Raw genomic sequence first — 22,268 nt, 5'->3', positions numbered from 1 at the left:
CAGAGTTGTCATTACAGTTATGTGAATTTTAAATATCACTACTGAAAGAATAAGTAAAATCAACTTTTTATTTTGGTATGTGAATTTGGATTGAAAAATATTTTTAAACTTGACAGATCTGAGCATTTTAATACAATGTGTTAAAATTCACCAGTATTGGGGCTGGAAATATGACTCAGTGGTTAAGAGCACTGACTGTTTTTCCAGAGGTGCTGAGTTCAATTCCCTGCAACCACAGGGTGGCTCACAACCATCTGTAATGGGATCTGATGCCCTCTTCTGGTGTTGTCTGAAGACAGCTACAGTTGTAATTAATTAATTAATTCACCAGTGTTGGAAAGAAAAAAGAAGTATGTGTTCAGCAGAAACAAATTTCACAGGGCAATGGTAACTTTTAAAAGATGACAGAAATGATTGACATACTTTACAGACACATGAAATGTTTTCTGAGATTATGCTAGGCATATATTATTTCTAAAACTATACATATATTAAGTGATCATAACATCCTAAACTTATGGAGCTTTTGATTGGATAGCTCATATTTGATTGTTAGATTCCAGGCTGAGTATATACCAAAGTCATGTAAGGAGTTTAAAATCAGGTACTCTGACCATCCCAGGTGATGGTTCTTCTCAAATCTGGCCACTTAACTAGAGAGCTTTAAAAGCATGCCGCTTCTCGGGTTTCAGTGTCATGAATTTTGATAGATTGGAATTAGTGTTTCCAAAGTTGAAACTGACTAGCCCAATCGAAACTCCCGAGCAGACTGAGAAGGTCACATGTTTTGATTTCCTAGGGAATATACAGATCAGGATTCTTCCTTCCCATTTGTGATTTTAATCAACCTCACTGTAGTTCTTGTCCTCAGTGGTATACCTGAGCTCTTAATACTCAGTTGACATGAGTGCAGTAATTACAAGATTTTCAAATGGTTCCACAACTCTATAATCAGCTACTTCTTCTCACTGTTCCAGACCTTTGCAATAGCGCCCCAAGATTTTATTCAAAGTCTCATGCCCATATCACAAAGCTCCTTTAATGCCTGTCTTCCTCTCAGACTTCATACTTTAGGTTCAAAGTCATTTAAACCCTACTTCCTTAATATTTCTTGTCTACATGTGGAATTTTAGTTATTTATTCCTAGAAAACATATCACTCCTGTTGTGGTAAAAAAAAAAAACAACAAACTTTGGATTACAAAATTTATACTATAATACTCTTTAGTCGTAGAACCTGCAGCCAATTATCAGAATTGGTTCACACAGAATAGACAACCTTTCTGTCAGGAAATCTTTACTGTCTATTTCAGAAAACCACAAAGCCCAGCATAAATAGAACATCTAATTCATTTTGTGTTTTGAAAACAAAGGGACCATACTCTCTTTATATCTCCCCCTCATAGAATTTCCGTAGGCATACTGCAAACAAAAAGAACAGCCAAATGAATCAACCATAGTTTCCCCACTGAACTAACCAGAGATATTTTAGTAAGAGTTCATACCACTAAAATTTTACCCTTTGATATTTTCTATTTGTAAGTATATTGTACTGGTTGTTTTGGTGTGTCAACTTGACCTAAGCTGGAGTTATCACAGAGAAAGGAGCCTCCCTTGAGGAAATGCCTCCATGAGATCCAGCTGTAAGGCATTTTCTCAATTAGTAATCAAGGTTGGGAGGGTCCATTGTGGGTGGTGCCATCCCTGGGCTGGTGTTTTTTGGTTCTATAAGAAAGCAAACTGAGTAAGCCAGGGGAAAGGAGCCAGTAAGTAACATCCGTCCACGGCCTCTGTATCAGCTGCTGCATCCAGGTTTCTGTCCTGTGTGAGTTCCAGTCCTGGCTTTCTTTGGTGATGAACAGCAACATGGAAGTGTAAGCTGAATAAATTTTTCCCTCCCCAACTTGCTTCTTGGCCATGATGTTTGTGCAGGACTAGAACCCTGACTAAGACAAATTGGTACTAGTGTCGTAGGGTACTCCTGACCATGTTTTGGTGAGGACTGTGACAGGACTTTGGAACTTTGGACTAGAAGAGCTATTTAGTGATAAAAGTTCTGTGGGATGTTCTGTAGGAGCTTGGAAGATAATGTTGAGAACAGTGCAATCAATGGAGGCCTGGCTTGTGATATTTCAGAGGGAAGATCAAAGACTCTTATCAGGGCTATTGCTGTTTGGATTGCGAAGATTCTGTGGTTTTGGTTAGCCTGGGCTAAGCAATCAGCCTTGATTAACAAGGTACCAGAACTACTAAAGTGAAGCCTTTGCATTACTGGGACTATTGATGCTGATTAGTTAGAGCTAAGAAATTAGTGGTGATTAAGAAGAGAGCAGCATCATTGAGGTGAAATCTTCTGCAAAGTGTTTTCTGAGAGCCCAAAGAGGCTGTGATCCACAGATAGCCACGGTTGTTCTCTTGCTGTAGCTGGACTTGGTAATGTGTAAGAGTCACCCAGGTGGTGATACAAAGTTAGCTAAGTGGAAATTTAGATAATAAAGTGATCATTAGAATACTGTAGGCTTTAAGAATTTTATTTAGCTTAGAACACAATTCTAAAAGTTACACACTTATTTCTTACCAAAAACGAAGTCATTACTAATGAACAAACTAGTATTCTGAGAAGTGGCTGGATAGGCAATCTATTACTTGTATGAAAGAAAGAATTAATATTTATTTTATTTATACTTTGATTTCAGTGGGTAAAGACTTCTTGAAGCAATTACAAAAGTGTTGATTGATGTAGAAGTCGGTCATCTTTTATAGTCCTAGCAAAATACAGAGGGCAGTTTGAGATCTATGATGATCACTCTGATTCTTGTGCTTTCATTTGCAAAAGAAGATACAATGTTGCCACCTTATGAGACCTTAAGAAGAGAAGCAAGATTGGTGTTTGATTGCTGTGATTCCTGCCATAACTATTAAGAATATGTTTGAAAGTATAAATTTGTACTTTTATTTTGAATTCAGTTCATCAGTTGTTTACATCTGATGTAAAGCTTGGGAAATTTTATCAAGAAATAAGTTAGGGTGCTTTCTTGGAAAAGCCATTTGTTGATGGCATGTCAGAACTTTGAATCTAACTATCAACTAAGAAATCTGGGTGGAGTGAACAGTTTTTAAAAGAGCATTGTGGTGGTTTGAATGGTTTGGCCCCATAGATTCATGTGTTTAAGTGCTTTGCCCACAGGGAATGGCACTATTAGGAAGCATTGCCTTATTGTTGAAAGTGTGTCACTGTGGAGGAGGGCTTTGAGGTCTCCTACAGTCAAATTCTACCAATGGTCTCCTCTTGGCTGCCTTTGGAGCAAGATGTAAAACTGTTGGCATCTCCAGCACCATGTCTGCCTGCACACTGCCATGTTTCCTGCCATGATGATAATGGACTAAATTTCTAAAGTTGTAAGCCAGCCTCAATTAAATGTTTGCTTTTATAAGAGTTGTCACAGTCATTGTGTCTCTTCACAGCAGTAAAACCCTAACTAAGACAAGCACCAATTAGAGATATGGAGTCAACAGCTACTTAAGTTTCACACATAATCAGATACATATTAGCATATGAACAAATTACTTATATTAAAGCATGAAAAACATCTGTGTAACTTATATATTAATAACCCGATATTCCTCTGATATACTTAGTGAACAAGTTGAAGCAAATTTGAATGGAAACAGTGCTAAGTCCACTTAAATAATGGAACTTCTATAGCCTCCTGTGTAGCCTCCCTGATCCGCATACCAGGAGAAATAGACTGAAGTAGAAAGTTAACATGAGCTTTAGCCATATTTCTTGGCAGAGCTTCAAGGGCCCTAAGATCAGCTTTAAAAGGCAAAACAAGAAATCACCATGTTTTCCTTTGATTACAGCACAAGAATGCATGATCAGTCATAACTAAATTGAGAATGTTTCTTCCGCTCCTAACACCACATGAGTTTCTTTTTCTGTTAGCAAGGAGTTTGATTATATAATTGCCATGAAATTTTATAGTTAAATGTGGCAGGTTGAAATTAACATCTCTTTTCTAAAATAAGTTGTCAGAAATCAGAAACTAGAAGGGACCTTGGAAGACTTGCAGTCCAACAGCTCGCAAACTTCCTCAGAATTGCTGTGTCATGAGGCCTTCTCAGATATCCCTACTAGATTCTGATGCAACAGATAGCAGATATGTAATGAAAACTAAGTTTGGTAAATTTCATGAAAAGCCACATTGAGTTAACTTAGATTTGGTCCAGTGGCATAGGAAATAATTTTAAAAGTCCCTGTGTGTTATGAAATAGTTTCCCACAAGTATTCAGTATGTTTCTTATATTAAATCTCTTTTCTGCTCTGTTGATTATTTATTAACAAGATGTATTTTGAAACTTTAAGTCTCCACTTTTTTGAAGAGTACCACACACAAAAATTCTTAAGGAAATTGGGATATTGTAAAAATAATCATTTGTTTCAGTGAATACAGGGTGGGTTATTCTGCTATATGTGATGGGGTCACAAAAATAAGAATTAAACATTAATTTACAATTTTATTCTAAGCATTGTGCACTTCATTTGTTTGTGTCCTTGTTATTGTATTTAAGGTAGTTTCCTGTATCTCAGGCTGGCTAACTCCACTGTGTAGCCAATGATGATCTTGAACTCTCGAGGACTGATTTCCAAGCTCCACTGAGAGGCTCTATATCTATGCCTCTGTGTTAGCCTCACAACTCTCCTGTGAAAATTCAATATTTTTTACATTAATTGATTGTCAAAGATAAAATGACAGACTCACACACTTGACAAACAGATTTTATTTTCTGAACAAAATTTCTGCAACTTTGAAAACACAGCAGCTATGGATTCTAATCAAAGGTTTGACACTCCAGAGGTCCAGCACAGTCAACGAACTGTAATGGACAAGAACACAAATTTACCAGGGATAATAATTACTCTAAAACTGCAAACTCTCCACATGGAAATGTTTGGCTAACAACAGAGCACTGAAAGTGTGAAAGTTACCCCCAACCATCAACAGGAGACCTAAATCCAGCTCTTAGCGTGCCTTAACTTCATTGTCAATTAGTCTGCATTGATATGATTTTATGAAAACTAGGAATGTTATGCCCAACAATAAACAAAATAATTTAATAGTTGTTCTGAGAGCTTTAAGAAATAATGTGTATAAATAAATTAGTCAAGTATCTCTGAAAAGGAATATATCTCCAATTTTCTCAAAATTCTGATCTATATTTGCTCAGTTTGTATTTTAAACAAAAATGTCCCAAAGCTTTCATCTTCCTGTGAGCATCAACCACAATAGACATCACAGGTTTTATCTGATCAGATTCAGGTCTATACATTAAAAGCATAAATCAGCTCCTCTGATGCACGGCAGTATTACAGACCAACTCTCAGTTTCTGTAGTAAGACAGGGACTCTGTAAACCCAGTAGTTTCCAAGCACTTAGAAGTTTGGGTCATGGGGAGCTACAAGGTTGAGGTTAGTCTAAACTGTAGAGTGAGACTATAGAAGAAAATAATAAAACAAGAAACAAAGAAGGATGGAGAGAAAGGAAGAACATTTTTCTTATACTCCATTTATTACAATGAACAAAAATTATGAAACTCTATATAACGAGAAACTTCTAATCAGGATGACACACAAAATGTAATTTAACAGTAAAGGAACAGTAACAGGGAGAGAGTGACTCAATATAATTTTGAACTAATCTCTTACTGGAAAGAAATCTTTCAATAGTTTGTGTTGATGCCTCTGCCTCTACTTCTGTCTTAGTTATCTCTGCAAGACTTCTGGAAGGAACTTTGAAAAGTGGCATCCAGAACATATGCATGCCCCCAAAATAGAGAATCCTAGAAAATACAAACAAAATATCAATATTAGAAATGACACATTTTCTACAAATTCATGCACCTTCTACAAAAACTGGATAGTACAAGTCTAAGTCAAATTGCAGCAAGTTACATAAAAGCAAAATGCCCTTAACTTAATTAAGTTCAAACCCAATTAAATTGGATTTTTATTACTCTTAAGCAGAGCAATAAAATCTGGGTAAATATATATAGAACAGCTACATGTAAATAAATACAAACCATGTGAGAAGTTAGATGTGAGAAGAAAGCTAGACTTTGGGTTGCCACTGAACTGCTGGTGAGTTTAAAGCTTGAGGTACTTTTGCTGTTGTTTTATTTTGTTTCTTTGATATAGATAGATAGATAGATAGATAGATAGATAGATAGATAGATAGATGGATGGATAATCGCCTAGCCCAAGATATTGGTATAGCCAGAGGCACTGCAATAAAAATAAGGAAAAATACAGCTAGAAAGAGGGTTCCACTACTTTTTGTGTGACTCTGAGAACCTGTGTTCAAATCCTCAGCTCACACATAAAAGCCAGGATTTGTCCAGATTCTTATAACCCCTGATGCTATAAGGATGCTCCCACCTACCCACTCTCTCCCTCCCACAAGCTCACTCCCTCCTACCTCCCCACCCTGACATTCCCCTACACTGGGGCACCACGGAGCTTTGACAGGATCAAGGACCTCTCCTCCCACTGATGCCCAATAAGGCCATTCTCTGCTCCATATGCAGATGAAGCCATAGGTCCATCCCTGTGTACCCTTGGGATGGTGGTACAAGTCTAAGTCTGGGAGCTCCTGGGGGGTGTCTGGTTGGTTGATATTGTTGTTCTTATGGGTTTGCAAAACCTTTCAGATCCTTCAGTCCTTTCTCTTAACTCCTTTATTGGGGACCCTGTTCTCAGTTCAATGGTTACCTGTGAGCATCTGCCTCTGTATTTGTCAGGCTCTGGCAGAGCTTCTCAGGTGACACCTATATCAGGCTCCTGTCAGCAAGCACTTCTTGGCATCAGCAATATTGTCTGGGTTTGGTGACTATATTTGGGATGGATCCCCAGGTGGGGCAATCTCTGGACAACCTTTCCTTCAGTCTCTGCTCCACACATTATCTGAATATTTCCTCCTGTGAGGATTTTTGTTCCCCCTTCTAAGAAGGACTGAAGCATCTACATTTTGATCTTCCTTCTACTTGAGCTTAATATAGTCTGTGAATTGTATCTTGGGTAATCCTAGATTTGGGCTAATATCTACTTATCAGTGAGTGCATACCATGTATGTTCTTTTATGATTGGGTTACCTCACTCAGGATGATATTTTCTAGTTCCATCCATTTACTTAAGAATTCCATGAAGTTATTGTTTTTAATAGCTGAGCAGTACTTTATTGTGTAAATATACATTTTTTTATCCATTCCTCTATTGAAGGACATCTGGGTTCCTTCCTGGTTCTGACTATTATAAATAAGGCTGCTATGAACACAGTGGAGCATTGGTCCTTGTTATATGTTGGAACATATTTTGGGTATATACCCAGTAGTGGATTAGCTGAGTCCTCAGGTAGTACTTTGTCCAATTTTTTTGAGGAACCACCAGACTGATTTCCAGAGTGGTTGTAGCAGCTTGCAATCCTACCAATGATAGAAGAGTGTTCCTCTTTCTCCATATCCTTACCAGCCTCTGCTGTCACATGACTTTTTGAACTGAGTCATTCTGACTGGTGTGAGGTGGAATCTCAGAGTTGTTTTAATTCACATTTCTCTGATGACTAAGGATGTTGAACAGTTCTTTAAGTGCTTCAGAACCATTCAATATTCCTCAGCTGAGAATTCTTTTTTAGCTCTGTACTCCTTTTTTTTTTAATAGGGTTATTTGATTCTCTGTAATCTAACTTCTTGAGTATATATTGGTTATTAACACTCTATTGGATATAGGATATCGGATCTTTTCCCAATCTGTCAATTGCCATTTTGTCCTAATGACAATGTTCTTTGCCTTACAGAAGCTCTGCAGTTTTATGAGGTCCCATTTGTCGATTCTTGATCTTAGAGCATAAGCCATTGCTGCTGTTGAGGGAATTTTCCCCAGTGCCCATGTGTTCAAGGCTCTTCTACACTTCTTCTTCTATTGGTTTGAGTGCATCTAGTTTACAATGGAGGTCCTTAATCCACTTGGACTTGAGCTTTGTACAAAGTCATAAGAATGGATCAATTTGCATTCTTCTAGATGCTGACTGCCAGTGTATCCAGAACCATTTGTTGAGAATGCTGTCTTTTTTCCATTTGATGGTTTTAGGTCCTTTGTCAAAGATCAAGTGACCATAGGTGTGCGGAGTCATTTCTGGGTCTTCAATTCTATTCCACTGATCTATCTGCCTGTCTCTATACCAATACAATACAGGTTTTTTTTAATCACTATTGCTCAGTAATACAGCTGAAGTTTAGGGATTGTTAATCCTCCAGAAGTTCTTTTATTGTTGACTATGGTTTTGGCTATCCTGTTTTTTTTTTTTTTACTTGAAATGAATTTGCAAATTGTCCTTCTTACTCTATGAAGAATTGAGTTGAAATTTTGATGGAGATTACATTGATGGCTTTCTGCAAGATGAACATTTTTACTATATTAATCCTGCCAATGCATGAGGATTGGAGATCTTTCCATCTTCTGAGATCTTCGATTTCTTTTTTCAGTGACGTGAAGTTCTTGCCATACAGATCTTTCACTTGCTTGGTTAAAGTCACAACCAAGATATTTTATACTATTTGTGACTATTGTGAAGGGTGTCATTTCCCTAATTTCTTTCTCAACCTGTTTATCCTTTGAGTACAGGAAGGCTACTGATTTGAGTTAATTTTATATCTAGCTACTTTGCTGAAGTTGTTTATCAGGTCTAGGAATTCTCTGGTGTAATTTTTGGGGACAGTTAAGCATACTGTCATATCATGTGTAGATAGTGATATTTTGAGTTATTCCCTTCCAATTTGTATCCCTTTAACCTCCTTTTGCTGTCTGATTGCTCTGGCAAGAATTTTGAGTACTATATTTAATAAGTAGGGAGAGAGTGGAAATCCTTGTCTAGTCCCTGATTTTAGTGGAATTGCTTCAAGTTTCTCTCCATTTAGTTCGATGTTGGCTATCGGTTTGCTGTATATGGCTTTTACTATGTTTAGGTATGGGCCTTGAATTCCTGATCTTTCCAAGACTTTTAACATGAAGGGGTGTTGAATTTTGTCAATTGCTTTCTCAGCATCTAATGAGATAATCATGTGGGGCTTTTTTTTTTTAGTTTGTTTATATAATGGATCACATTGAGGTTTTCTGTATATTTACCATCCCTGCATTCCTGGGATGAAGCCTACATGATCATGATGGATGATTCATTGATATATTCTTAGATTCAGTTTGTAAAATTTTATTGAGTATTTTGGCATTAATCTTCATAAGAAAAATTGATCTGCAATTCTCTTTCTTTGTTGGGTGTTTGTGTTGTTTAGGTATCAGTATCATTGTGGTTTCATTGAACAAATTAGGTAGTATATCTTCTGTTTCTATTTTGTGGAAGAGTTTGGAGAGTATTAGTATTAGGTCTTCTATGAAGGTCTGATAAAATTCTGCACTAAACCCACTTGTTCCTGGGCTTTTTTTGGTTGGGAGACTTTTAATGACTGCTTCTATTTTATTAAAAATTATGGGACTGTTTAGATGATTTATCTGATCCTGATTTAACTTTGGTACCTGGTATCTATCTAGAAAATTGTCCATTTCCTCCAGATCTTCCAGTTGTGTTGAGTATAGGCTTTTGTAGTAGGATCTGATGATTTTTTGTATATCCCCAGTTTCTGTTGTTATGTCTCCTTTTCATTTCTGATTTTTGTTAATTTGGATACTGTCTCTGTGCCCTCTGGCTAGTCTGGCTAAGGGTTTATCTATCTCCTTGATTTTTCTCAAAGAACTAGCTCCTGGTTTTGTTGATTCTTTATATAGTTCTTTTTGTTTCTACTACTTGATTTTAGACCTGAGTTTGATTATTTCTTGATGTCTATTCCTCTTGTGTGCATTTGTGAGTTTTGATTTTAGAGTTTTCAGGTGTGGTGTCAACCTACTAGTTTGTGCTCTCTCCAGTTTCTTTTTGGAGTCACTCAGAGCTATGATTTTTCCTCTTAGCACTGCTTGTTTCATGGGACCATTTGCTTGCAAAATTGTTTTCCAGCCTTTTACTCTGAGGTAGTGTCTGTCTTTGTCACTGAGGTGTGTTTCCACAAAACGCCGAGTTATGTTTGTTTATCTACTCTGTTAATTTGTGTCTTTTTACTGGTGAATTGAGTCCATTGATGTTGAGAGATATTAAGGACCAATGACTGTTGTTTCCTATTATTTTCATTATTAGAGGTGGAATTAAATTTCTGTGGCTATCTTCTTTTGGGTTAGTTGAAAGAAGATTACTTTCTTGCTTTTTCTAGGGTGTAATTTCCCTCCTTGTGTTGGGGTTTTGATGTATTATCCTTTGTAAAGATGTATTTGTGGAAAGATATTGTGTAAATTTGGTTTTGTCATGGAATATCTTGGTTTCTCCAAGCATGGTAATTGAGAGTTTTGCTGGCTAGAGTAGCCTAGTTTGGCATTTGTGTTCTCTAAGAGTTTGTATGACATCTGCCCAGGATCTTCTGGCTTTCATAGTCTCTGTTGAGAAGTCTGGAGTAATTCTAGTAGGTCTGCCTTTATGTGTTACTTGACTTTTTTTCTTTACTGCTTTTAATATTCTTTGTTTTATACATTTGGTGTTTTGATTATTATGTTACAGAAGAAATTTCTTTTCTGGTCCAACTATTTGGAAATCTGTAGACCTCTTCTATGTTTATGGTCATCTCTTTCTTTAGGTTAAGGAAGTTTTCTTCTATAACATTGTTGAAAATATTTACTGGGTCTTTAATTTGAGAATTTTTGCTCTCTTCTGTACCTATTATTCTTAGCTTTGGTTTTCTCATTGTGTCCTGGATTTCCTGGATGCTTTGGGTTAGGGTTTTTTTTTTTAAACTTTGCATTTGTGTCAATGTTTTGTATGGTATCTTCTGTCTTTGAATTTCTCTCTTTGATCTCTTGTGTTCTGTTGGTAATCCTTGAGTCTATGAATCCTGATCTCTTTTTTAGGTTTTCTATCTCCAGATTTGTCTCTGTTTGTGATTTCTTTATTGTTTCGATTTCCAGTTTTATATCCTGGATGCTTTTGTTTAATTCCTTCACCTGTTTGGTTGTGTTTTCCTGTAATTCTTTAAGGGATTCTACCTCTTTACCTGTGTCATCCTGTATTTCTTTAAGAGAGTTATTTATGTCCTACTTAAAGTCCTCTAACATCATCATGAGATGTGATTTTAAATAGAACTTGCTGTCGTGGGAGAACTGGGTTCTGCTGATGCCAAGTGGCCTTGGTTTCTGTTGCTTAGGTTCTTGCACTTGCCTCTCATGATCTGGTTATCTCTGGTGTTAGCTGGTCTTTCTGTCTCTGACAGTGTCTTGACCCTCCTGTAAGTCTGTGTGTCAGCACTCCTGAGAGACCTGCTCTGTCCTGGCAGGATTTGGGTATAGAGAACTATGGCACATGGTCGGCTGTGGGCACCAACAGAAGCTGGGAGGATCTTGTCCCAGACTGCTCCTAGGTTCCTGTGTCCTGAGTGTTTTGGGAAAGTCCCTCTGAGCAGACATGGTGGTCTCACCTGTGCTCTGAGGTGTTCCAGCACTCCTGGGAGACCAGCTCTCTCCCAGTAGTATCTGGGTACTGAGAGCTGTGGCACATCAACCTACTTTCTTATACTACTGTCCAGAAGTGACCCACTCATGGTAGGCAGAGTCCTTCCATAGCAATCATCAGGATGTCAGTGTCCACAGACATGCCCACAAGACAATCTGGTGGAAGCAAATCCTCAGTTGAGGCTACTTCTTCTTAGGTGTATCAACCTGACAGCCATGATCAACCACCACAGATACCCATGCCAGTTTTGACTTCCTCACATATGTGTCCATGTGAGTCAACACATATTTATTCATACAACCCATACTAACAAGTACAATGCCTCCTACACATGCCAACACACACACACACGCACACGCACACGCACACACACATACACGCACTCGTATTGCGTATTACACACATGCTGAAAGAAGGAAGGAAAGGAGGGAAAGAATGGAAAAGGAATAAATAAATAAAGAAAATCAGCTCTTCTCCCCGAACACTAGCTGAACAAATATGGAAGAAATACAAGGAACTGGAGAGATTTAAGAAAGATTTGAGAATTTGATACATGAACTGGCATATGTAGACCCAGGTTAGCTCCAGAGCTTCACATGCATAGATTTGATCAATTTTGAATCTCAGATTGGTTACTAAATGGTCATGAGGATGTCAGACCCTGTTTCAAATGCCAGCATCTTGGACACTGAACTGCTTCTGCAATGATTATGCAGGGAAGAGAGAATGAAATTATGCTCAAACTAACTAGGTCAACTGACTTCAACTCACTATTAAGGTTCTTCACAGGACCACAGTCCACAGTCTTAACATGAAATGGTAAGCTTAGCAAACAATCAATAATCAACCCATATATGAAGAAGGTTACTTATAAGTTTAGGAAATTCATAGATCATTAAATAAACATGGAAATACCTATTATGAAAAATATCCAACAGAAGACAAGGTATCTATTATAAAGAAAGAATGGGCCTTTTTATCTTATTTATCTGTTTATATATTTTGGTTTCTGCTTTTGCGGGCATAGAAGACACAAGGGAAAACACACTGAAATTTTCATAAAAGGAAAGTGAAATGTTCTGAATGCTCACAGGCTGAGCTCAGTAGAAGAATAAACAAAATATGAAACAGTGAACTTCAAGATAAATATAAGGACATCATTCAGAACAAAAGGTGAAGAGAAATGGATGAGAACATGAACAGAAACTCAAGATCTCAGAAAAGAGCAAAATGTCTAAGAATTGTACACTGTGTCTTCAGATAGCACAGAAGAGAGAAAATATATTTGAAAATAATAAATAAAAATGTTCCCAATCTTCTAAAACATACAAACTTGTCAGTTCAACATGCCATTGTAAGACCTATGTTTTGCATTTACCTGGCTTCTCATCCATACATTTTCTTGGAGCATTCTTATCATGTTGCATATTTTGTTTCAGCTTCTACCCACTACTGGCTATGCCATGCTAGCATGAACATTTGTATGCCTTGTGGATCTCTGTTACCCATTATGATACTCTTACAGCCTCCTATACATGCTTTTAAATAAATATTTTCATTGAATCTGTAGATTGCTTTTGGCAAAGTGGCCATCTTTACTATACTAATCCTGACAGTCCATGAGCATGGAAGATCTTTCCACCTTCTGAGATCTTCCTCTATTTCTTTCTTCAGAGACTTGAAGTTCTTGTCATACAGATCATTCACTTGCTTGGTTAAAGTCACACCAAGATATTCTATATTATTTGGGACTATTATGAAGGGTGTCATTTCCTTAATTTCTTTCTCAGCCTGTTTATTCTTTGAGTAAAGGAAGGCTACTGATTTGTTTGAGTTAATTTTATATCCTGACACTTTGCTGAAGTTGTTTATCAGGTAAAGTAGTTCTCTGGTGGAACTTTTGGGGTCAATACACTGTCATATCATCTGCAAATAGTGATATTTTGATTTCTTCCCTTCCAATTTGTATCCCTTTGACCTCCTTTCACTGTCTGATTGCTCTGGCTAGGATTTCGAGTACTATATTGAAGAAGGATGGAGAGAGTGGGCAGCCTTGTCTTTTCCCTGATTTTAGTGGGATTGCTTCAAGTTTCTCTCCATTTAGTTTGATGTTAGCTACTGGTTTGCCGTATATTACTTTTACTATGTTTAGATGTGGGCCTTGAATTCCTGACCTTTCCAGGATTTTTATCATGAAGGGGTATCGAATTTTGTCAAATGCTTTCTCAGCATCTAATGAAATGATCATGTGGTTCTTATCTTTAAGTATGTTTATATAGTGGATTGTATTGATGGATTTTCATATATTAAACCATCCCTGTATCCCTGGAATGAAGCCTACTTGATCATGATGGATGATCATTTGGCTGTGTTCTTGGATTCAGTTTGCAAATATTTTATTGAGTATTTTTGTGTCAATATTCATAACAGAAATTGGTCTGAAGTTCTCTTTATTAGTTGGGTCTTTTTGTGGTTTTGGTATAAGAGTAATTGTGGCTTCATAGAAGGAATTTGGTAGTGCTCCGTCTGTTTTGATTTTGTGGAATAGTTTGGACAGTATTGGTATGAGGTCTTCTATGAAGGGCTGATAGAATTCTGCACTGAACTCATCTGGACCTGGGCTCTTTTTGGTTGGGAGACCTTTAATGACTGCTTCTATTTCTTCAGGAGTTTTTTTGGGGGGGTTGTTTAGATGGTTTATTTGTTACTGATTTAACTTTGGTACCTGGTATCTGTCTAGAAAATTGTCCATTTCCTCCAGATTTTCCAGTTTTGTTGAATGTAGACTTTTGTAGTAGAATCTGATGATTTTTTTGATTTCTTCAGATTCTGTTGTTATGTCTCCCTTTTCATTTCTGATTTTGTTAATTTGGATACACTCTCTGTGACTTCTGGTTAGTCTGGCTAAGGGTTTATCTGTCTTGTTGATTTTCTCAAAGAACCAGAGTCTGGTTTTGTTGATTTTTTTGTATAGTCCTTTTTGTTTCTACTTGGTTGATTTTAACCCTGTGTTTGATTATTTCCTGCCTTCTATGCCTATTGTGTTTATTTATTTCTTTTTGTTCTAGAGCTTTTAGGTATGCTGTCAAGCTGCTGACATATGCGCTCTCCTGTTTCTTTTTGCAGGCACTCAGAGCTTAGTTTTTCTATTAGCACAGCTTTTGTTGTGTCCCATAAGTTTGGGAATGTTGTATCTTCATTTCATTAAATTCTAAGAAGTCTTTAATTTCTTTCTTTATTTCTTCTTTGACCATGTTGTCATTGAGTAAAGCATTGTTCAACTTCTTTGTATATGTGGACTTTCGACTCTCGTTATTTTGTTATTGAAGACCAGTTTTAGTGTGTGGTGATCTGATAGGATGCATGGGATTATTTCTATCTTCCTGTATCTGTTGAGGCCTGTTTTGCAACTGATTATATGGTCAGTTTTGGAGAAGGTTCCATGAGTTGCTGAGAAGAAGGTATATCCTTTTGATTTAGGATGAAATGGTCTATAAATATCTGTTAAATCCATTTGGTTCATAACTTCTGTTAGTTTCTCTATGTCTCTGTTTAATTTCTGTTTCCATGATCTGTTCATTGATGAGAGCAGGGTGTTGAAATCTCCTCCTATTATATTGTAAGGTGCAATGTGTGCTTTGAGCTTTAGTAAGGTTTCTTTTATGAATGTAGGTGCCCTTGCATTTGGAGCATAGATATTTAGGATTAAGAGTTCATCTTGGTGAATTTTTCTTTGATGAATACGAAGTGTCCTTCCTCATCTTTTTTAATGACTTTTGGTTGAAAGTCAATTTTATTTGATATTAGAATGGCAACTCCAGCTTGTTTCTTTAGGCCATTTGCTTGGAAAGTTGTTTTCCAGCAATTCACTCTGAGGTAGTATCTGTCTTTGTCTCTGAGGTGTGTTTCCTGTAGGCAGCAGAATGCAGGGTCCTCATTGCGTATCCAGTTTATTGATCTATGTCTTTTTATTGGAGAGTTGAGACCATTGATGTTGAGAGATATTAAGGAATAGTGATTATTGCTTCCTGTTATTTTCATATTTGGATGTGAGGTTATGTTTGTGTGCTTTTCTTCTCTTTGTTTATGTCTTTCTTAAACTCCTCCAACATTATCAAGAAATGTGATTTTAAATCTAAATCTTGTTTTTCCAGTGTGTTTTGATGTCCAGTATTTTCTTTGGTGGGAGGACTGGGCTCTGATGATGCCAAGTATTCTTGGTTTCCGTTGCTTAGGTTCCTGCACTTGCCTCTAGCCATTGGGTTGTCTCTGGTGTTTGCTTATCTTGCTGTTTCTGAGTGTGACTTGGCCCTGCTGTAGGCCTCAGTATCAGCACTCCTGTAGAACTCTTTTCCTGTTTTCTTTCAGTCTTTCCTGAGAACAGGTGCTTTCCTCTCAGCTGTGGCAGCGCTCCTGGAGACTGTCCTCTAGCTCTAGGCGTGGGCAGGAATCAAAGGGTCCTGCCCCTGATTGCTTGTAGGTCCTTGCACCCAGCGGGCACAGTTGGCACTATGTGATTCCATCTTGGGTCTGGACTGTGGGCAGAGAGTATTCTCCTCTGACTTCTCCTGTGGGTCCAACTTTCTCCTACACAGGATTTGCGTGCAGGGAGCAGTTTGGCTAGTTCATTTCGGTCCTGGGCACAGACCAGAACCGCGGGTACCTGAGTATGTCTGTTCCTATATCTCTGTGTTCAGAGGCACTGTGCAGTTTTCCCTTGGAACAGAGTGTGCAGAGGTGGCAATCTGTCCTGCAGTCTCAGGATGTCTGCACTCTTGGGTGGTCAGCTCAAAAGTTATGGAATGCTTCACGAATTTTCGTGTCATCCTTGCGCAGGGGCCATACTAATCTCTGTATTGTTCCAATTTTAATATATGTGCTGCTGAAGCGAGCATGCTAGATAATTCTAAATATAGAACTGTATACTTCTATAAAATAGTAGCTTTCAAAGATAAATATCACACACAGAATATAAATGCCATATGTATTCCACATATATAGGAAACTCAAAAGATTAAAGTTAGATTCTCTTGCACACCATGAAAATACTATGCTTTTGAGTTATGCCCTCACCCCATAATAGAACGTTTTTAGGATTTACCCCTGAGTACCAACATTAATACTGCAAAACTTTTCTAAACAACCCACCGGTTATAGCTAGAAGACTGAGGCTGTGCAAAATTTAATAATTTGTTTCACTGATACATGCAGTTTTCAGATTTTAAAGATGAAAATCCTTGAAAGTAGGAAGATATAAAAGGTGGGTGGTGTGTGTTTATGCAGGAGAGTGTGCAAAGTGCTTAGTGTTCAATTTCATGTAAACTCAAATTTCTCAAAAGGGCTTCTAATATATTTAGGTAAACCCTGGGAGAAATATCTAGTATGCGTTCTGTGGGAAAGCGCCTTTAATGAAAGAAGATAAATGCTCTCTAAATGACATGAAAAAGAATGCGTCCACCAAATCTACAAGTGCATATGTACAAGTGCATTTGCTAAATGTGTACATCTTTGTTGGATAAAATTCTAGCTGAACTGAATTCTGTCTTGAGCATGTCTGTCAATTTCCTTATAAAATTCAGCTTTACTGAAAAGCCTGCAGAACTCCATCAGCCTGTAGCCATTGGCCTCATCCTCTTTGTTAGTTGATCGTGTTGTCCATCCTCCATTACTCACCAGTGATGGCTGCCAATTTGGCTTTTCATCTGCCAGAATGCATCAGTCAGTTTAATCACTGTCTCCCCATTTCCTTGACATTCCCCCCCTGAGCTCCCAACTTATTTTTTGCTCATCCATGGTCAAAGGAAGTTGAGCCAACCCTCACCCTGCTGTTAATTCCTATTGCACTGAGTCCTGTGTCTATTGTGATGTTCCCTAGTGAAGCCTGCTGTGATGGATTTAATGAGCATCACTTGAGAGGCCAAAGCTCTTAAGTTCAGACTCCATTTTAGAGAACCTGACCTAAGGTTGAACTCAGGTAAACTAACAGGTTGATACCTAGCATTAGTTTCCAAGTTGCCACCCAAGAAAACCTGAGCCTAGCTCCAGCCTCTAGGCTAATCCCCACCAAGACTAGCATCTCCAGGTTATTAATCCAACAAACCTACATCCCCAAGTTACAAGCCTCCCCCCCAACCCCCGTCTAATGACCACTAATGCACAAGTGAGCAAAAGTTATGATATGACTTCCAGAACCAGCCATGTTAAAGGCAACCGTAACTTTCCAATTAGATCTCTCTCTCTCTCTCTCTCTGCTGCTTACTATAAAGCCTTGCCTCAAAAGACATTCAGGGCTCGCTCCCCTGCCCCCAACCAAAACTATCCTGTGTGACCTGACAGCAGTGCTTTATGGGGGAACCCAAGCTAGTTCGAATAGAATAAAGACCCAGCTGTGAGTTGCACCAGATTGGCTCCTGTTTTGTTTTGGGGGAGGAGCACTAACATTTCCCTGCCACTAAACACTGAATCATGCTCTCCAAGCAATATTGTAAATTGATCATTATTACAAACCATCGGTTATATGAGCAATTATGGATTGTTTTGTCTGAATATATACACATTGTGAGAATCTGACTCAAGAGAATTATCAATAATCTGAGGCTTTAAAAAAAGATTTATGAAACAACTTTAACATCTGTTCATAAAGAACAGTTTACTCATGTTTGCAGGAAGAGCAGAAGATATCTCTCTCTCTCTCTCTCTCTCTCTCTCTCTCTCTCTCTCTCTCTCTCCCTACTTTTAATAAGGGTTCAACCTCTCCTCTAGCCCACCATCCAGCAGAGGTAGTGAGAAAGGTTATTAGGATAGAGGGAAAGTGGCCCTGTTCAGCAATAGTTGTTGTGGGCAAGTTCGATCTTCTAGAGCAGCAGTTCAGTCCTGTAGCAAACACCAAATATGACTCAGCAGCTGCAGACCAGTCCTCTAGGCAGGCAGACACCACAAATGAACCAGCAGCTACAGTCCAATTCTTTCAGCAGGCAGGCACCAAACAGCTGTAGTTCAATTCTGAATAAACCACCAAGCTTGCCAACCAGCCTGAGGCAAAGCCATGGAAGCAGTAAGCTGCCACAGGAATCTCACAAGCAGTTCTTGGGCAAGTTCCTCTAAATGGCGGAGTTATCACTAGTTGAGCTCAGCAATGCTGTGTAAGGCAAACCAATGCATGTGTGCCTTTAGTGAAGAATAATGAAGCAAATCAATGCTCAGTGCTCATTTCCTGCTAGCTACGGGGTCATATTGATACTCATCAATACTACATCAATGGACCTTTCACTTGTTTGCTGTATCCAAACATCCCTTCACCGGTGTGCCCCAGTAAAATATCATTTGATTTATCTACATTTCCAAAGAACTAGACATGTCCACTTTGGACATTCTTCATCACTAGCCTTTAGTTCAAATTTTATTTCTGAAGAAAAGCCTCACTTAGTCATTCTAAGGAGATCTTCCAACTAACACAACCTCACACTTGAACGAACACACACACACACACATGCACACACACCCCTACCCCAACCCCCCCACATAGACATATACTCATCTTTACACACACACACCTGTAAACACACACACACACACACACAGAGAGAGACAGAGAGACAGAGAGACAGAGAGACAGAGAGACAGAGAGAGAGATCTTTAAGACTAATATACTCCAGAATATTAATATATCAAATCAAGTGAGTTTCTCAAAATGTGAGTCAAAAAAATTCAAGGAAACTATCAAAATCATCTTTACTGTAATTCCCAATTCTGCATGAGGAATACTAAGATATCATTTGCCTATTGAATTCTCATTGCTTCAAAACTATGTGAAGTTTGAAATCTCACAATACCGTTTCAGGTTGACTGTTACAGCAAACTTTGAAGTTATAAGACTTTTTTGAATGAAAAATGGTTATTTTACATATTGACAATATGTTATGAACATACCTTAAACCACTAATGTAAATGCAATTCCAAGTTTTTACACATGTAACATTTAGACGTTGCATATAACATATATGTATTCATATGTATTAACTAAATATTACTCATGTGTATTTAAGTATGTATAGACATTTTATAGTCATAAACATTCAAAGTTCTATCTCTAAAGTATATAAATAGCATATTATAAACTTTAAATGAATTAGCAGCACATTACTTTTGAGTTATACTGTCCCAGCTGTCATTTGCAACAATAAAACAAAATGAATGGCATTTAGCCTGGGTAGAATGCAATAATACAGCAACCATCTGTAACTTCCTTCTTCATCTCTATCCTTGGGTCTCCCTGCTCCCAAGGAAGTTTAAACAACTTCCTTGAAGCTTTCAGATATTATATCCACATTTTAAAAAGTTCATTCATTCAACTTTCTCAGATTTTGTCAGGAGCCAACTGGGAAAGGCTGAGGCTAGCAGGTGGCCTTCCCAGAAGTGGCCCACTTTTTTGCATGGACTAAGATGGGTGAGCTCTGAGAGGCAAGGTCCCCAAAAGAATTCATCTCAGGATTGCTTCTTGCAGTGATATGCCCTTTTTAAATCACTATCACATAGCCTAATAATTTATGGGCATTAGCCCACACTATTGGACAGATTTCCCACAGATCAGCATAAAGATGAACTTTCATGAATTAATGTTGTTTAGATGAATTAATGATTTATACAGTTACTGATTTGATTCAAATAACCTTAGGAAGAAAGATTTAAGAGATGGTTTTAGTGGTTTCAAGAAAGATGTAATAAAGTTAAAATCAATATAGAATATGGCTCTTAAGAGTAAATAAAGTCTGCAAAATTTAAAAAATACATTAAGCTTTCATAATTACACTAAAAAGAGAAATAGGGTTGGGATAAATTTATGTTCAAGAAAGAACATTTAGGTTCAAAAATGAAGCCACAGGTGTGCACTATGGTAAGGCACGATATTATATAAACTGTTCCTTTGAACACTGCTTTGAACTTAATATCAATGTTCTTTTGTAATTCTCATTCTGTATACCATTTTATCTACAGAGTATTTTTCTAAGAAATTTTGTCTATAAAAAGGCAAGAGGGAGGAAATAAAGCTGATGGTTTGGATTGGGTGGGTGGGGGAACTCTGTGCTATTTATATGTCCATCCATCTATCCATCCATCTATCCATCCATCCATCCATCCATCCATCCATCCATCCATCCAAATGTAGTTATGTAGTCATTTCCACCTCACCCATGTGCATGTGCCTGTGTGAGTGACATCTTTCCTTTTCTTTCTCTCTGGTTCAGAGTTAACCAGCCAAGGTAGTGAAGGATCTCTGGCTGCCTAGCCAGAGAAGGGAGAGTTAGCAATAGATCCTTACTTAAGCCCCACTTATAAACAACAGGTGTTAAATTCTCCGAAACTACTGGCTTCTGGCCCTGGAATAAGGAAGAATCAAGGAGAGTTAATATTATTTATAGTAAGCAACCTTTACTTTCCCAAGACCAAGTCTTACACCCTCCAATGATCCAGCCTTCTTGGCTGACTTCAAGAGAATAACCAGTCCTTAAGGCATAGCTCTGGGCAAGATTTATGCTCTCAGAAACTTCCCATCTGTCCTACAAATCAGTATAGCAATATATATATATATATATATATATATATATATATATATATAGTGTCATTTCGCAGGTGAAGGCAAATATAGGATAGAATGAGGCCTGTTGTTGGACAAGAAGAAATGAGGAGCAGGGGAGGAGACAGGAGCCAAGGGGAGACAAGAGGGGGGGGGAGGGAGGGAGGGGAGAGAGAGAGAGAGAGAGAGAGAGAGAGAGAGATGAGAAGCAGCTGAGAGAACATGGAGGTGAATGTTAAGATTCCTCTCTGCACATTTCATTTACTGGTTGCTATGAATAGTCTTAAGGGACGGATATGTACAGGGCTTTGTGTGTCTAAATGAGCAACTATATATTAATCAATTGGATCAGAGGTTATTGTGTTGTGTGTTCTTTCATGCGGCAATTTATGTTCAAGAGGGTATGTGGTGGCTGAAGATATGTGTATGTCTGGCATGGTGGCAACCTGCCTTGGGAACTAGACAGGTAGAGAGATTGTTGCCAGGCTCAGAGAGTAGCCACTAGCACTGTGATATGGAATAGAGCAAAGTAGGTGAGACGCTTTGCTGACTACCAGATATCTTGGGGCACTATGGTGCCGGACCTAGTGCAAGATAAAAGACAACATTTCTTTATAATTTTACAGCAGCATATATAAAACATGTGAAGACTTGCCATCAAATTGTACAAAACTACAAATGCTTGGGTAATAAACATCTTTCTTGCACTTGGAGAGATTTTTCTTCAAGGAAAAGAAAGTGTTTATATATTCGAAGATGATATTGGTAGATATTTGGTTTGGTACAACATAAACTCCATGTAAACAAATGACATATTTGCGGCTGTAGGTAACATGGAAGAACATGTCTCAGGGGTTGCCATTACCTTTGACATTATGGGATGAGGATAAAATTACAATTGGAAAAGTAGAAGTTGCTACCATTTGTGAGATTTCCTTCTAATGAAGATCAAAAATTCCCCTTGCTGAGTCATATGACCGTATGTAGGAGTGTTTTCTATTAGAGAAGATGGGATGAATGCTGTACATTCTATTACATTTGTTTCCCCCACCGATGTTCATATCCGATATATAAGTTATCAACTCCAATGATCTCAGATGA

The 22,268-nt window shown here is 37.9% G+C and overlaps 1 non-coding gene across 1 annotated transcript; it reads right to left on the bottom strand.

The window, feature by feature from the left end:
• Positions 1-16,384: 16,384 nt before the first annotated feature.
• Positions 16,385-16,488, bottom strand: LOC116890344. The gene has a single exon (XR_004386566.1). It is a non-coding gene; the product is annotated as a U6 spliceosomal RNA (small nuclear RNA).
• Between the last annotated feature and the right edge of the window lie 5,780 nt (positions 16,489-22,268).

Source organism: Rattus rattus, chromosome 1 (genome assembly GCF_011064425.1).
Source record: "Rattus rattus isolate New Zealand chromosome 1, Rrattus_CSIRO_v1, whole genome shotgun sequence".
Taxonomy (NCBI): domain Eukaryota; kingdom Metazoa; phylum Chordata; class Mammalia; order Rodentia; family Muridae; genus Rattus; species Rattus rattus.
This window is presented reverse-complemented; position numbering and strand designations above follow the sequence as displayed.